At 45.7% G+C, this 17753-nt stretch overlaps 1 protein-coding gene across 1 annotated transcript in view; it reads right to left on the reverse strand.

Annotated features, from left to right (window-relative positions):
• The window catches only part of BACH2 (BTB and CNC homology 1, basic leucine zipper transcription factor 2), a 213983-nt gene extending 197727 nt beyond the window's left edge, over nt 1-16256 (reverse strand). The window contains exon 1 of the mRNA XM_015416168.1: nt 16216-16256. The gene's annotated coding sequence lies outside the window, so the exon portion shown is untranslated. The remainder of the gene's footprint in view (nt 1-16215) is intronic.
• Nucleotides 16257-17753: the final 1497 nt, after the last annotated feature.

The following is a 17753-nucleotide window of genomic DNA, read 5'->3' on the forward strand; positions in this document are numbered from 1 at the left end:
CAGCTCCTGCCAACCTAGCAGTTTGAAAGCAAGAAATTGCAAGTAGATAAATAGGTACCACTTCAGTGGGAATGTAACAGCGTTCTGTGCACCTTGGTGTTTAGTCATGCCAGCCACATGACCACAGAAACATCTTTGGATAGCGCTGGCTCTTCGGCTTTGAAACGGAGATGAGCACTGCTGCTCTTTATCCTGGCCACCCTAATCTCTCCCTTCCCCAGGCCTCCTCTGGGGGATGTTAAAAAAAGGGTGGTGGCTCAGTGTTGGGAAGAGGCCCTCCCAGTCCCCATGTGTCCAGAGGGGTAATTTGTACTGTACTGCAGTAGACCAGGACTCAAGATTGGCCTCCCTCGACGTCCTGTGGGAATAATGAGCCAATTGTAGTGTTCGTGCGAGGGCTCTTCGGCCTGGCCACGGCAGCCCCACCAATGCTGGGGGCTCAACTGCTTCCCTCTGGAGCTCCCTTCATTCAGGGAGCAGAGGCCTGTCAACCAGTCCCCCCCCCAAAGGCCTGGGAACACTCGCGGGAGTTGTCTCAGCGTTACGGTTCCCCAGGGATCTCCCGGGTCCTCCGACACTGTTTGCCAAGACTGAGCCGCTCTTTCGCGGCTCAAGGGAGGATGGGGGGGGGATAGGGTAAGAAGAAGAAGAAGATATTGGATTTATACCCAGCCCTTCACTTGGCGTCTCAGAGCGTCTTACAAACTCCTTTCCCTTCCCCTCCTCACAATAGGCACCCTGTGAGGTAGTTGGGGCTGAGAGAGCTGTCTCAAGAACTGCCCTTTCAAGGACAGCTCTTGTTAGAACTATGGCTTGCCCAAGGTCATCCAGCAGCTGCAAGTGGAGGAGTGGGGAATCAAACCCGGTTCTTCCAGATTATAGTCCACGCGATTAACCACTACACCAAACTGGCTATTAAGCTACCTGTTCATGCCCTTCTTCTTCTTCTTCTAACTTCTCTTCTGTCTTCCTTCTTCTGTCCTGACTAAAGTGCTCTACTGGAGCACAGCCTGCAGCGTCCTGCTTGGAAGGCAGGGCCGGAGAGACTGGGAATCCAGGGGACAAGCCCCTTCGCTCTGTGACTAAAGAGTCTGCCAGCCCTGCCTTTGGAAAGGAGGAGCTGTATCCCAGGAGTAAAGAGTCTGGAGGACTGCCCCACTCCTGGAGCACCGGAGAATTGCATAATTCAAAATACATTCCTTCTAATGATCTTTCTCCACAATGTTGCAACACAAAGCAATTCTTTGAGGATAGGTCAAGACTATGAGAATGGTCCTTGGCACAATAGATAAGCAATTTCAGCAGTCAACGGGGGTTTTTGGCCATACCAGAAGCAGTTCACAAGCAGGAGAACTACAGCAATTTTGCATATTCAGTCAGAGCAGAAGTGGCAGATGCCAGGTCATTAAGAGCACAAAAACCACTTGTTGGTTTTAAAAAAACGAGGTGGAATTCCACGCTGTTACGAAGTCCAAAAGCCTTCAATGACTGAATCAGGCTCCAAGGAGTACTTCCATGACCGGAAAACTTCTAGTGCATACAGAAGGACACATCTGGATTCAATTCCCCGTTTCAAGTTGTAGTAATGCCCATTTTCAATGCAAGGGAGCTAACGTCACCATTTAATTGGGGGGGGGGGAGTCTGGTGCTACAGAACTGTAAATTGAACTTTGAAATATTACAGTTTGGTGTGGTTACCCAGAGTCTACAAATTTAGTAACTCCAGGGGAAAACCCTATATTTGAATGCACCCACATTACACTTTTTTAATTCTGGAGAGGAAGAGGGAGGAAGAAAGGTGATGGACTGAGGTTTTGTTAACCTTTCAGATACATTACATTGTCACAGTTCCATGCTATTGTTTTCCACTTGAAGTTGATATTTTTCCTTATTTTTTTCACCCACCTCGTTTACTTTCAAAAACTCTGCATATATTTAATCAAAAAGCATCTATAAAAAGAAGAAAAAGTTGCTCTTCAGATTTCTGTTCTGCCCACTCTTTCCTGTACACCATGCTTGCCAGTCACTTCTGCCCTTTCTTCCTCTACCCCTGGTTTTGGTCAAATGTCAGGGACCGGTATTACCCTGGTATTAGTGCCACTGCCTAAATCATTGTTTTAAATGCAAGCAAAAAGAGGGCATAAGTAACTTAAATAGCTTAGGTTACAGGAAGATGGTCATGAAGAGAAGCAGAAAATAGTTTTGTTGTGCTTAGTGTGTTAGACTGGTACCATTTTTAAGGTGGCTACAACAAAGAACACACCAAGAACAAACAAAACTATTTCTCTTCATGGCCATCTTCCTGGAACCCAAGTTATTTAAGTTATTTTGATACACTGTTTTGTTTCACTTTTGGAAACAGACCCAATGCAAACCTACTTTTTCCTCTTACCTAGCTGAGGTAGTATCTCATACTGCCAGAGCATAAAGCTAAAGACAGGTTGTTGTTGTTCAGTCACACAGTCGAGTCCGACTCTTTGCGACTCCATGGACCAGCTCCCGCCAGGCCTTCCTGTCTTCCGCCGTCCTCTGAAGTTTGCTCAATTTCATGTTCATTGCATCTATGACACTGTTTAACCATCTCATCCTTTGCCGTCCCCGTCTTCTTTGACAAGAAAAAAGACAGGAATGGCATACCAAACAATAACCTGTGATTCAGCAGATTCCAATGCTCTAAAGTAGGACAATCCATGTACTACTGAAAGATAGCAGCAGTCCATTACATGTATTGATTTGCAGCACTTTGTCAGCACTAATGATGTTATCTCATTAAGCGAGATAAATGCCTTTCAGTACTACCAAAGGCATCTGCTTCTTACTCTCTTCCCATGTTCCCACCATTCCCACTTGGAGGGCCCTCAGCCCCTTTATGCGCAGTTCCACAACTAAAATCCAATACAAGCCTTTAAGAGTTTTCTTTTTAATTGGGTTATATTTTTATTTCATGTTATCTCTGGGTAAAGTCATTCTATGTGGGCAGATCATGGGGATGAGGAGAAAGTACGGCTTAAAAAAAGCAGTGAAAAGTCTTACTAACAAATTTTTTAAAATGTCATTTGGAGTTTCAGAACATTACTATTAGCTAACCCTTTAATGTAAACTAAACTACATGGTAGCAACTTCCATCAGAATACGTGAAATTTTAAAGAGTGGCAGTTATTCAGTTGGTTCCCACCCAGCAACATTGCCATATGCAATGCAATGTTTTCTACTTGTTAAATAATAAAAGGTAGTAGTTTACCATAATGAATGTTTTATGCATAATTCCTTTGTGAATTGGGTCTTTAGAGTACACATTATTAAAGACTGTTAAAGTCTCTATTTACTAGCATTACTAAATTTTTCTCTGGGGAAATCACTACAATGGAAGAATATCAGTCTTAAACTCCAGATGTTTTACCACATTTTTTCCACCTTCCATTATTCACCTAGGTGTTTACTTCTTGATACAATGGCCCTGATCCTGTGATAGCACTTAGCATACAGGACAGGTTTCTGCATGCAGACTTGCTTCTGTCCAGTGCATTTTTTGGCAGGAGTGGGGGAGGATGAGAAAGAACAGCGCCCAGCAATTTGATAACACACATGGAAGCCTAACTATTCAATCAATTTGGGTTAACCTTCAGCAGCCTTTTTTGGGGTAGCTAGAAATGGAGCATCAAAGATGCTGTTTTCTAAAAAGCCTATGATTCTCCATATAAAGGCACACTACCCTTTTATAACACCTGAAGTATGGAATGGTCATCCTGACATAACCAAATCAAGTTAAAAGATATTACAACCACAACATAGCAAGTTCTGTATAATGAATGTAACAGATTTCCTTTCTCTTAATCAAGATGAACTTTTCAAGACAAGCTTGATAATGCAACACTTAAATATACATGTTGCAGGTTTGGCCTTGGATTAGTCATTCCTAGGTGCTTTGTCTAAAAGACTGATGATCTTTCATCAATGGTTTTGTTCACATGCCCACCATGGCTTTGAAGAGGAGAGTTTCCGCTGCCCTAAAGGACGACTGCTTGCCTCCATCTGTGCTCTTGCTTGTATGACTGTAAATACAGCAAACTAGTGGGGGACCTGGGAGGACTTGCAGGGGGCAAAGGGAAGTGGGTCTTAATTGCTTGTAAGGAGGAGGTTGGGCACCTGTCAGCTTTTTTATGATGTGGGAAGTACATCCCTAATTCTTCTACCATAATGGGGGAAGGGACCCATATGGATTTTCATTCTCAAGCACCAAAATGTCTGAAGCCGTATCTGGATTCAGTACTTGACATACTGAACATTCCCATTATGTTTCCTGCTCAAATGTGATGGCCTTCTTCAGCTAGTTAATAAATTAAGCTTTGTATTCAGACTAACAGGTATATGTCAAGATGCTGTGTGGGGTTCAGAAGCATCTGTGCCCTGAGAAGCTCCCTTGTCCATCGCACCTCTGCATGCTCCATTTGCAGAACCTCAGAACTGGGGACAGGGTTTACAGGATCTGGTTCCTCCTCCTTCTCTCAGCTGGGTCTCTCTCCTGCAAAGAGCACACCCATCAACACATTCACTGGCCTGCTTCTAAGAATCTTATGAGGCCATTGTGGTAATCGTACATGCCCAGTCAACTCCCTGGAAGTGTCATGAGTCTTTGAGGGAGTCATAGGCTGGGACTGTAGCCTTTTTCACCCTCTTGTTGCCCTGGTCAGGCTAAACCACTGACAGCTGTTGGGAGTGGCTGCATTGGGGCATTACAGGGCCCAAACTGTGCTGCTATTGTTGCAGCAATTCCCTTTGTTGCTGCAGTCAGGCTTCTCTATTGCCCCCACAGTGGATTTCTGAGCGACTGTCCCATGGTTCCTGGGTAAGCTGTGGTTTGCTCCAGCAATGGCCCCCAAAACACCATAATCAGTACTAGAAATCCTGATATACAATGACATAAATGAATAGATTCACACAGATTTTCTTTACAAAAACTAAAGCAAGTATATATTTGTGAAGCTGCAGTTTTACACAAAGGACATCCTTTTAAAACCAGGTATTAGGTTTGTCTAGGAGCTGCGGTGGCTCAAGTGGTTAAGACGCTGAACTGCAGGCTGTGGAAGGTCAGTAGTTCGGCAGTTCGAGACCCGGGTTGCCACATGACGGAGTGAGCTCCCATCTCTAGTTCCAGCTCCTGCCAACCTAGCAGTTCAAAAGCAAGAAATTGCAAGTAGATAAATAGGTACCACTTCGGTGGGAAGGTAACAGCGTTCCGTGCGCCTTGGTTTTTAGTCATGCCGGCCACATGACCACGGAAATGTCTTCGGACAGCGCTGGCTCATCGGCTTTGAAACGGAGATGAGCACCGCAACCCTAGAGTCGGATTCGACTGGCTTTCGAGCAAGGGAACCTTTACCTTTACCTTTTATTAGGTTTGTACACATTTAGTTGCCAGGTTCTGACTGTCTAGGCTCACTGCAAATATCTGCATAGTTGATTTCACTGGAACTCTGGACAGCTCTCCAGGTTTGCAAATAGATGTAGTGTATGCAGAGCAATGAAGCATGTTTGGAAATATCCTTGCTGCATTCCTCACAGACATGCATTTTTCCTCCTCAGGGCAAAGCTCAGGAACTATAACGGTTCTACATGTTTGTGGCAGAAGTCAGCTGTGGGTAGCACCAATTGCCTATATGTCACCTAGACATGACTCTCACTACAGGTCCCTAGAGCAGCTTTTCAATAGTTTCTTTCTTTCTTTCTTTCTTTTTAAAAAATGAATGGTGAATATAGAACTGATCACTTATACAATACACGTGATAAAAAAATTAAAACCAAAAAAGGGGAACCATAAGTGAACAGGCTGATGGGAAAGTATGACTTAACAGAAGTTCTATCATGCAGACTTTGAAGCAGGGATGAATACAAGCTTGCAAAGGCCAATGCAACTTCTGCTGAAACGTTACATTTGTCTTCACCTTAGGAGGAGAGCTTGGCTTTTGTTTAACATATCTGGGCTTGAAGATTAAATGGGAAAGAATTCTATACTGCAACAGCAAAAACTAATGGAAACTGGACTTCTAAATTGGAATAGAGAAGTGGTTATTCCCCTCCACCCTCTATCATGGGCTAGGCAGAGTTTCAGGGTGCCATACTGACCTCTGATTAAGGTTGCCAGCCACCAGGTCTGGGTGGGGTTCCTCCACTTCTGGAGGCTCCAATCTGCCCCCAAACCCTGCCCCGAAGAGGGGTGGCCACCCCTCTCCCTCCCCTCCTACAGAGATTTAAAGTGCTTCAGCTGATCAGCGAGGAGCACAGGGCCTGTTGATCAGCTGGAGGGCCCTTTAAATCTTTCAGCAGGGAGGGAGAGGGACTGTCACTGGCCGCTGCTCCGCATGCAAGGGAGATGGAGGCTGCTGCATGTGTGGGGCGATTTCCCAGCAGCAACCCTACCTCTGATACAGTAAATGGACCAGCAGTTATGCAGTAGCTCACAAGGACTGGTAGGGCAATCTTTGTTCTCCTTCACAGGGCCTGAACTGGAGCGACTCAACAACAGAAAATGAAGGGGACTGTAAGATACCAAGTGTTCAGATGCAGCAGGATCCAATGTAACATTATTTGTAACATAATGTAGGAATCATACTAATATTATTAAAACTGTGTTTACACCAGTTTATACAATGGAGAAACCCATAAAAATCATACCAAACTTGGATTGTACAATTCAATTGGCCTTGCTCAGTTATGCTGAATGCAAAAAGGGCCAATATGAGCTAAGGTATAACGGTTCACTGATATTTGAAAGAACAATAATCAAACCGAGACCTTTGCTTGTATAAACCAAAAGCCAGAATATATATGTAACCATTTAGAAAAGCCCCAACAATATGCCATCTGATCAGGTCAAAAAACAACAACCAGACTTTTTATCAAGTGTATATAAAGGGTAACATGATTACTTCAACAATACTACATGACTGGTGTTTATTTTTCTAAATTTTGCATTGTGAGCTACACTGCCTTCTTAACCAATGCAATTTTTAATATCAAAGAACTATATTTTTTAAAAAACACAGACAACCTTTATGTTTAGAGAGAGAGAAATTCAAAAAGTTACCATTCCACCACAGGTTTACATTGAAGTATTCAATACCTGTCTTGGATACTGGATTGCAAATAGAATAGACCCTCTAATTGGAAACTGTGGCCAACAATGCACACAAACATGAAGCCACTTCAGAAGCATCACAGATTGAGCTGCTTAACCCATATTTAGTGGTAGAAAAAGGAAATTACATTTGTGGAAAGCAACATGGAAAAGCTTCCATCAGATTAAAAGGTACAAGGAATTTATCCAAACACCAGCTTCTGAATTATTCTAGAAAGAGATATGCACAGAAAAACAAAAAGCTGTCTCAGCTTCAGTCTTATAGAACTCTCTGAACACTCCATCTTGTAGCTTTATGGAAGACTTCATGGTCTGAAATGCCAGTTTCATTTATTTTTATAACACCAGCACAGAGGTTCAGATTTGTGCACAAAAAGTGAAATCAAATACATAAACGAAGCCAAAGCCAGGTTCTTGGGGGTGGGGGGGAATACTATTAAGAATCCTCCAGGATATTATGTTAAAATAACAGACATACTTTCATTTGTCAGAAGCTGATAGCAGTCCCTTCTTGTTATACCCTTATGCCTGGCACAGTGGGGTAATGGCATAATAGGGTAGGACTTGATCACACCTCTGTGGGGGGTGCCCTGGACTGCATTGGCTCCAGGGCTCCTCCTGGCCAAGCCACAGGCCTCCACTGGGGCTGCTGTGTCATCAGCAGTCTTTCCTCCCTGTCTTCTGGCACTTCACCAGTAGAAAGGGCAGCATGATGTCAGTGGTCCATGGCCACATTGGTGCATGATGGCTGGCTGCACCCCTGCTACTTACAGTGTACCACTCACAGTGACACAGGGACATTGCTCCCTGGTTGGTGGGAGTTGATAGTGACTCTGGCACATTTGCTTTGTGATCTGAGTTTTGCAGAAATGTGCTCTCCCCCCCTCCCCCCAGCAAAATGCTGGTGATTGTGATGTAGCTATGCTCTTAGGATGGAGCTACTGATCTTCCCAGCTCTTGGGGGGAGGGGAAGTTAAAGAACTTGTTGCATACTTCTACTGTAGGGGTGATGTGTGCATGAAATGGTTCGTGTAGACTGGCCAGCCGCTTTGAAAACTTTAACCCACCTCTGCCTACGCATTGACGAGAGCCGCAAACAAGCACGCAGTCAGTCCCGCCCCACCCAGACCAGCAGAAATCACCAGGAACATGGTCTAGCCACTCTGCACCTGCTGAGTCACTAGAGGACGCTGGAGAACCAATGCAATTAGGTGCTGCATGACCCTGGCTGACCCCAGAGGAGAAGAACTGGTGCCACACCAACAACTTCAGTCTGTATTGTGGAGGGGCCAGCCATTTTGCTAGCAGCTGCCCTGCCAAGCACTGCACTTTGGGAAAAGAGCACCCGCAAGCTGTGAGGGGTCAGGAGGTTTGGGGCAGTCCCTTGACTCCAAAGGAGGCCCCTATGGCTTCCCTAGCCCATTCCTTGTACCCATGAAAATCAGTCTTCCAAATACCCACTGGCTATTGGTATATGCCATGGTGGACTCGGGTGCTTCCCGGTGTTTCATGGACAGTGACTTTGCCAAACAGCATAAAGTGCCTCTTTGGCAAAAAGAAACACTGGCCCTGGTAGAAGTAATTGATTAGCGACTGCTGCAGTCAGCCCCATCAGCCAGGAAACTCAGCCACTCACTCTCCAGATCAAGCAACATATTGAGCAACTGCTTCGATATAGCCAGCATGCCTCACTTTCCTGTCATCTTGGGTCTCTACTGGTTGACAGAATATGATCCTGTAGTCCAGTGGAGGCGATGGGGCTTACAGTTCCACGACCCTTGCCTTCATCTGCACCAGTCCACGACCTTGGCGGCAGCTGCTGCACCTGCGCCAACCATGCTCCCAATGAAATTCCTTGATTTTCGGGATGCTTTCGAGGAAAAGGGGGCGGACCAACTACCACCGCACTGGCCCTATGACTGCAATTGACCTGGTTCTGGGGGTGCCCTTGCCCGTGGGATGCCTGTATTCTCTTTCAGAACCTGAGCAGGCCACACGCCAAGATTTTCTTGACAAAAACCTACAGCAGGGTTTCATTCGTCCACGCCACCCATCTTGGCCCCAGTACTCTTTGTCAAAAAGAAAAATGGAAAGCTCCAGCTCTGCCATGATTACCGGGCCTTAAACAAAATTACCATCCAAGACCAGTACTCACTGCCTCTGATCCCAGAACTACTGGAACGTCAACAGGGGCCCCAGGTTTACTCCAAACTAGACCTCGGGGAGCATAGAATTTAGTACACATTCATGAAGGGGACCTGGTATGGTCAATTTGAATACCTGGTTATGACTTTTGAATTGACCAATGCCCACACAGTCTTCCAAAGGTTGATGAATGACTTGTTTCAGGATCTCCTGGACCAATTGGTGATTATTTATCTAGATGACATTCTGATATACTCCCCTGACCCCGCTAAACATACTGAACATGTACATACTGTTTTGAAGCACCTGCACCAACATGGATTGTATGCAAAACTAGAGAAGTGTGCCTTTGATCTGCGAACAGTGGAGTTCCTAGGTCATGTATTTTCCCAACCAGGCATCCGGATGTACCCCAAGAAGGTAGAAGTGGTACAGACATAGCAGGCCCCGCGTTCCCAGAAGGACATTCATCAGTTCCTCAGATTTCCTAATTACTACAGGCAATTCATTCCAGAGTATGAAGAGATCATGATCCCCCTGACTCAACTCCTCTGCCCCCGGGAACCATTCCGCTGGACCCCAGAAGCTGACCAGGCATTCCAACTCCTGAAAATCTGCTTCATGTCTGAACTCTTGCTCTGCTATCCAGACCCACATCTGCCATTCATCGTTGAGGCGGATGTGTCAAGCGCAGCACTAGGCGCCATACTGTCCCAAAGAGAAGATTCTACCAGCACCTCACAACTATGTGCATACTATTCCCACCAGCTGACCCCAGCAGAACAAAACTACACCATCTGGGAGTGGGAGTTACTTGCAATCAAAGTAGCTTTCGAAGTTTGGCACCACCATCTAGAAGCAGCCCAGCATCCAGTCCAGGTGCAGACCAACCACCGGAACCTGGAACATCTCCAAACAGCTCAGTGGCTGAACCAAAGACAGATCCACTGGTCTCTCTTCTTCTCCAAGTTTGACTTCTGGATCTCTTATGTCCCTAGTTCCCAAAATAAACAGGCTGATGCCCTTTCTTGAAAGCCAGAATATGCTGCCATCCTGAAGGAAGACCAACCACTGTCAACTATATTACCTCCAGAAACATTCATCACCACACAGGATTGCTCAGGACTTGTGGACAGAATCCAAGAACAACAGGCACAAGATCCATTGGCCCTGAAACAACTGCAGAAACTCTGGGATCCATCTCAACTGACACCATGGGGATTTACGGAGCACCACAGCTTGCTCATGCATCAAGACCATCTATATGTTCCCCCTGGGCTGCTGCGAGCAGAGATTCTGCAACTCTTTCATGAGTCGAAGCCTGCTGGCCATTTTGGATATCACAAGACCATACATCTGATCACCCTAGAGTTCTGGTCGCCTCAGGTGCATGCTGATGTGAGTTGCTACGTGGCATGCTGTGACATTTGCAGTCAGTCAGAAGACCACCTAGGGAAACCCGTCAGGCTCTTGCATCCACTCCCGACACCATCCAGGCCCTGGAGAACCATATCCATGGACTTTATCACATGGGAATTCTAGTCATAGGCTGCGGTCACACGGAACAGAAGCCACACAAGTGAGACGGAAAACAGGCGGAGTTTCCGGGTGCGATCTCACCAGCACATCTGGGAAGCGTAGCACTCCCATGGCTCAACCGAGGCTTCCAGCCGAAACTGCGTGGCAAAAAACTAGTACCTCGGAGGTACTAGTTTCCGGAAACTGTGGGGCAAGGGCGGGCGTCTGATCGCATTTCCGGTGGCATCCGGCGCCCGCCCATGTCCCCTTGCAAATAAGGTGGGGTTTTTTGTCCAAGTCTCTGTGGATGTGCACATGCACCCAACGGAGCATGCGCATTTGTCGTGTACACACAAAAAAACCCAGTTTGCCGTGGCACGCGCTTCTTCGTTGCGCGCCGGCTTGTCCCGTGATCAGCACCTCTCCCTTGCCATGGAACCTCCACGGTACCTCCACAGGACCTCCACGGGAGGTCTGATCACGTAACCGCGCAGTAGTTTGCCCCAGGCAAACAGCCACGCTTCTCCCCCGCAGTTTCCTGCCCATGTGATCGGGGCCATAGTGGACCTTTTTACCAAAATGGCCCACTTCATCCCCTGTGCTGGTTCCCCCTCCACTCAAGAAACGGTATGACTGTATCTCCAGCACATATTCAAGCTCCATGACATGCCAGAACACATCATCCCTGACCAAGGGGCACAGTTTACTTCTCGGTTCTGGAAGGCTCTGCACACCCACCTAGGCATGCAGGTGCATCTCTCCTCAGCACACCACCCACAGTCAGATGGCCAGATGGAGCATACAAATGCAACCTTAGAACAGTACCTCTGATGTTATACCAACCACCAGCAAGACAACTAGGCATCGTTCCTCCCTCTGGTCGAATTCGTATACAATAATGCTGAACACTCTTCAATGCGGCAGACTCCATTTATGGCCAACTACAGATTCCATCCTCACTTCTTCCGGGCCATCACTCCTGCTTCCAATGTTCCAGCAGTGGATCAGTGTGTGCAGGAACTCCAAGCCATCAATGAGCTATTATGGGACCAGTTGCAACACATCAAAGTCACCTACAAAGACGCTGAGGATAGTCATCAGCAACCAGGCCAACCACTACAAGTAGGTGAGAAAGCATGGTTGTCCACGTGGTACCTTCCGAGCCAACGACCAACTTGCAAACTGGACAACTGATTCATTGGACCGTATTTGGCTACCGAACAAGTGAACCCTGTAGCATACCGACTGTAATTACCTTGGACCCCTTGCAACCACAGATGGACCCTCCACCACCCATCCTTGTCAATGGAAACCCAGAATATGAAGTAGCCCAGATCCTTGACTCTCATCACCGTAGAGGCCAACTACGATACCTGGTTGAGTGGCAGGGCTATGGACAGGAGAATAGATTCTGGGAACTTGCCCAACACCTCCATGCCCCAGATCTGGTACACCAGTTCCATCAGATGTACCCGCTGAAGCTGAAGCCTCCAGGGGAGGGGGGCCCTGGGTGGGATGGTGTCATGGGCCAGCCTGCTTTAGCTGAGGATCACTCAGCTGATGCTGATAACACCCCCATCAGCACCTGTGAGACTCAACCAGCTGATGCGGTCAACGACCCTGAGACAGCAGAGGCAGGTCCTAGTGCTCCAATTGCTAAGGACAGCATGTACTCCAGCCCCATGAGCAATTGGGAACATGGAAGAGGCAACCCCAAGAGGCAGTGCCTCAACAACCCAAGGTCTTGGGGAGACTTCACAGGCTGCCTCACCTCCCCTTTCCCCGGAGCCAGGGGAACGCAGGAGGAGGCAGGAGCGCTTGGAACTCCTCGAGAGGAGGCAGAGTGCGCACCCCGCTGCTCGGCGACTGCCAAATCAAGAGGAACACCTGGGGTTAATGAGCCAAATGGATGGCTCTCTCGCAAGCAATAAGACCCAGCTGTGAGCCGCCAATAAAAGACGGCGCTTCAGATGGGGGAGATGTGGGAGCAACTCATCACCTTTCTGGAGACGCATGACCACACCACCCGGACCTGTTCCCGACTACAACTCCTGAACCATGGCCTTCAACCTCGCACCTGCTTGACCATGCCTCTTGGACCTGCTCAGACTCTGCTTCTCAGACCCTCAACTGGCTTCCCTTGTGTATGACTCCTGGACTGAACTCTCGACTTTGTGCTTCTGGTTAGTGATTCTGTCTCGTCCCCTTGGTCTTGGCTGAATCTGCTCTGACCCAGGACAGTGTAGTGGGGTAATGCAAGTACTTGTGCATATGGAGGATCTCTTCTGGTAAATGTATGAATGAGCCCACTAACATAAATATTACAGATAAGAACATGTTCCACAGTGGGAAGCAGAGCACATGTTTTGCATGTAGAGAATCCCAGCTCAAATACTGGTATTTCCAGTTAAATGAACTAAAACACCAAGCACTGGGAAAGTCCTTTCTCTACCCAAGACCCGCAAATCACAACAGACAATAATTAACTAGATGAACTGGTCTGTCTCAATATAAGGCAGCTTCATAAGTATTACACACAAACACATAACAAAACCCTGTCAGTTTCAGGAGGAGAACTGAAGCAAACACATAGCTGGATGGAGGCTACTACATCCTTTACACGCTACTAGGAAGGGGCACAGTCCAGAAAAATGACAGTTCATGTCCGTGGGGTTTACGGACCCCCGGACCATAAACCTTCACATTCACAGACCAAACCATGGTCCGTTGAACCATGCCATTTACATTTTTAATGGCTTCTGCAAAGCCACCTGGCATGCAAGTGAAGGCCAAGCTGTGAGTTCGCCCATGTGGAAGTGGGTGAAGTCACCACTCGGACTTCATTTGTACACTGTGTGGCTTTCCAAAAGCCACCCCGCACCCCCCCAGACCTATGGGCCTTTTGAAATAGTCCTGGGTGGTCCATGTCAGCAGGTGGTCCGTGTCATTGATCAGGCTCACAGACCAAAAAGTGGACCCAGGTCCATGGAAAACGTAGGTCCATTGTCCGGTCCATGCCCATCTCTACATGCTTCTATTTCTCTATTCTACCCCACCCCCACACTCTAAGTCACTTTTGCCCATATTTGGAACCCTGGGAGGAGGGCAGCTTGGAGATAAAGGGAATGGAGTCAACAAGCAAGAGACAGGGAAAGTGTTGTACACACTTTTCTCTTTCCAAATCTGCCTCTTGGAGCCTAGGGATGCTTTGAACCTGGGGATTCCCCAGAATTACAGCTCATCTCCAGACTACAGAGATCAGTTCCCCTGGAGGAAATGGATGCTCTGGAGGACGGAGTCTGTGGCATTATACTCCCTGATGTCCCTGTCCTCCCCAGGCTCCACCCCAAATTTCCAAGAGTTTCTAAACCTGGATCTGGCAAGCCTACCCCTTTATCCTCTACTGGTGGCTGGGGGGGGGAGAGACTTGGTAACGCTGTTGGAGCTGCTTTTCCCTAGGATTTCAGATCGTTATATATGTTGGACTGCAATATGTAGGTAGGCCCTCAAAAGTACCCAAACTTCAAGGAGTGGACGAGTCTATGGCCTAGGTCTCACTAATGTAACTAACCTATATGTACTGTGATTTTTTTTCCCCTGTAGAGGATTAATTCCATCACAATAACTTCCAACTGCAATCTGAAGTGGTACAACCAAACACAGCTACTTAGTACTTCAGTGAAAAGTAGGCCTGTGCTTCAAGACTGAAGCAAACATGGAATAATCTGTGCTGTATGACAACACTCTTGAAGGCAGCAAGGTTAAACAATTACACAAGACATTCCATCTCCATGTATAATATGCAGTATAAAGGAAAGGCCACAGAATTGTTAAGAAGTCTGACACATGCCAGTATTTGTTTCTAGAGTTCTAGAAGAAGTCTACCAGCACATGTATAAAAGGAACTAACAAAGGAAATTTTTGATGAATTGCTAATTCAGCCACCAAACATCATATTTTAAAGTGTATCCATGAAAATATAGTATGTGAATGCAACAATCACATATGTTATAAATATAGATTTGCTAGGGAACTGGGATGGACTCACTGATGAAAGCACACATGACAAATGGATGTTCTGCAGTGGCTCTAGAACAGCAAAAAAGTCCTCATACAAAAGATGAAAGGTCTTGCTAATGGGGATATATTTAAAAAACAGAGGAAGTCATGAAACAAGCAACTGTACAGTAGAAAATACAGGTGACTGCTTATTTCTCAAAACCATTTTTAAAGCTTATCAAATTAGAGCCACTATTCATCTCCAAACATATATAAAAATGTGTATGCATCAAAAATAATTTAAATTCAAAATCAAAATGCATCAAGAATTCTGGTCTGAGACTGAATAAAATTTTAACTAGTTCAACTGTTCTATAAGGCTGTTTTAGGAAGAAGGAAAAATTAGGAGAAAGAAATTAGAGGAAGAGGAAAATAAAAATAAAACTGGAATCCATCCACTCAGATTCAAAACAAAATACTGATTTCAATGCAAGGCACACTTTAGTAATTACAGTGAAACATTCCTGTATAAAATACTATTTCTTCCATCATGAAGGGACTGGAACATAAACGTTTTAATTAAACAAAACACACGTTTTTGTAATGCATTATTGTTGCATTTCATCTGTTCAAATAGGTCTCAATTATGTATTTTACTCTCCTTCCTAATGTAGACTGTGTCAGTTATGTCTCATTTTTAAAGCAACAAATATTCCCACATCTACTTCACACAAAAGCTTACAACTTGAATCAAACTTTGTTGGTCTTAAAGGTGCCTTTGGACTCAAACTCTGTTCTAAACAAATACTGTATTTCAAATTCTATTCCTGTTTTCCATTATTTGCCATTACAAAGCAAAATGATACTAATCACCAACTGCCTTTCCTCTCTGCCTCCAAGTTGTGCTGCTTGCACTAGTAAACCTAACTTTTGGCACATATGTGCAATTTGCTCAGTCATGAAAAGTACCGCCCTGCATCTGTTTTTTTAGAACAAAATCAAGTCCCACCACACATCACCCTGCTTTGTGTGGATTCAGAGCACCAAAATTCTGAATGTTTTCCATCCCATGCTGTCCTGTTAAATCATTTCTGGAAAGAACTGCCTGTGTAGCTCACGTTACATTCCGACTCTTCCCGCTATCCTGGCCCCCCCATCCCCCAAGACCCAGTCACATGCTGGCATCAAGACAAAGCAAACCCCTATTGCATCACACAGAAGGCTTTTCTAAACACACGGGGTATTTTTATTTTAACAACATACAATCCTGTCAAGTGGTCTGACTGCTACTGTAACCCGTTTGTCAAGGAAGCACACTCCTTTACACTGCATACACTACAGCTTTAATTTTAAAGGGAATGATCTGTTTTCAAGTGATTCTGCCATGGCTACTCCCTGCACTGTAAACTAGACATTACCTTGTACAAGAATGAATCTTCTGCATTCTTCTGTCTAGCTGCTTCACTGAAGATTTCCTACACTCGCCAGCAGAGTCAACAGCCCTTGCATGCTCTCCCACCCACCCACCCACTTCTCCTCCTCATTTAACCCCCCTTTCCTACTCCCCCACACTTTTTTCCCCCTTCACTGCCTCACTGTGTTTTTGTGTAAATGATCTCACATGACTCAACAAATCCATCTGCCTCAAGCAGGCCAAGTTTGGAGTCTTCCCAGGAGGGAGGGAGGAATTGCTTTGTGGAACAGACCTGGAGCTTTGCCCTCTCTCTGGCTCAAATTACCCGCCTGTCAGGCCTGACGGATTTGGCTAAAAATAAAAGGAAGCGGGCCATGAAAAGCAGATGAATGAGCTCAGCAGTTCCTTAGATAACATGGGGCCAGTGTTGCCCAAAGCTTCCAAAACAGGAACTTCAAACGGTGGGCATGTAAGTGAAATGCTGCAATCCAGGTAACCTTTGTGTTTATTAAAAGTCATCCTGGAAATGAATGGTTTAAGCAAACACACACATATGGCGGGAGAAACAGAACAGGAAAGCTGACTGCTGAGACTCAGCCTGTAAAATACTGAATGCTACAGCCTCACCATGGCAAAGAAGGGAGAGGAAAGTGGCATTTTTAAAGCTGAATATGACATCAGTTTCTTGCTTTGTGCCAGTAAAGAGCTCACAGTCATTCGTGCAAGTGTGTGCCCAGAGCCCGCAGTGGGTATTAAGCACTTAGCTTGGCAATGTAATGACACACTGTAACAATCTGTAATGTGAAGCAGTCAGCAAAGCCCTGGCTCTGAAAGCTATTTCTCCTAACTATTAACCATATGTTTGGCTCCTCAGCTATCTGAGCGGGTGTCCCAGCCTACCATCTGGTTCCCATCCACACAAGCAACTGTAAAGCACAGAGTATTTCCCTCTGGAGCCGCATGTTTCTTTCTATGTCTGCTTTTCTTCCCTCTCTATTTTTTTTAAAGTTTTCCTTTCTCTTTTTATCTTAAAAAAAGAAATCCCTCCCAGCAAGAGTTCCTTCTCATTCACCAGTCTGAAAGCAAGCTGTAGCTCACAGAGTACCCGCCAAGGTCTTTTACTATAATTATTCAAGAATGTACTGCTGTACTATAAACAAGGCATACAGCTGCATTCCCGTTTGTACAAGGGATCTCTGAGGGTGCACGCATGCACACATCCCAATGTGCTCACAGACAGGGATTAAAACTGGTAATGCCGACACTCAATACAGCATGTTAAAAATAGGGCACATTCTCAACAGATCCAGGCGTTGCCGTGGTGCCCTTTGTACACACATTGCTTTCTTGGAAATGAGTTCAAAAACAAACAAACTAACAAACATGAATCTCAATGCATTCAAACTGGATTATGGCATCCTGGTTGTTACTCTGGAAAAGCGCAGTATTAAACAACAAATAACCTGATGGTTATCATCTTTATTTTTAAAAATGCATGACATTTAAGTAAAAATAAAAATATATTGTACGCAGAATTAAAGA

The sequence above is a fragment of the Gekko japonicus genome, unplaced genomic scaffold, assembly GCF_001447785.1.
Source record: "Gekko japonicus isolate JY-2015 unplaced genomic scaffold, Gekko_japonicus_V1.1 scaffold445, whole genome shotgun sequence".
In the NCBI taxonomy this organism is placed as follows: Eukaryota; Metazoa; Chordata; class Lepidosauria; order Squamata; family Gekkonidae; genus Gekko; species Gekko japonicus.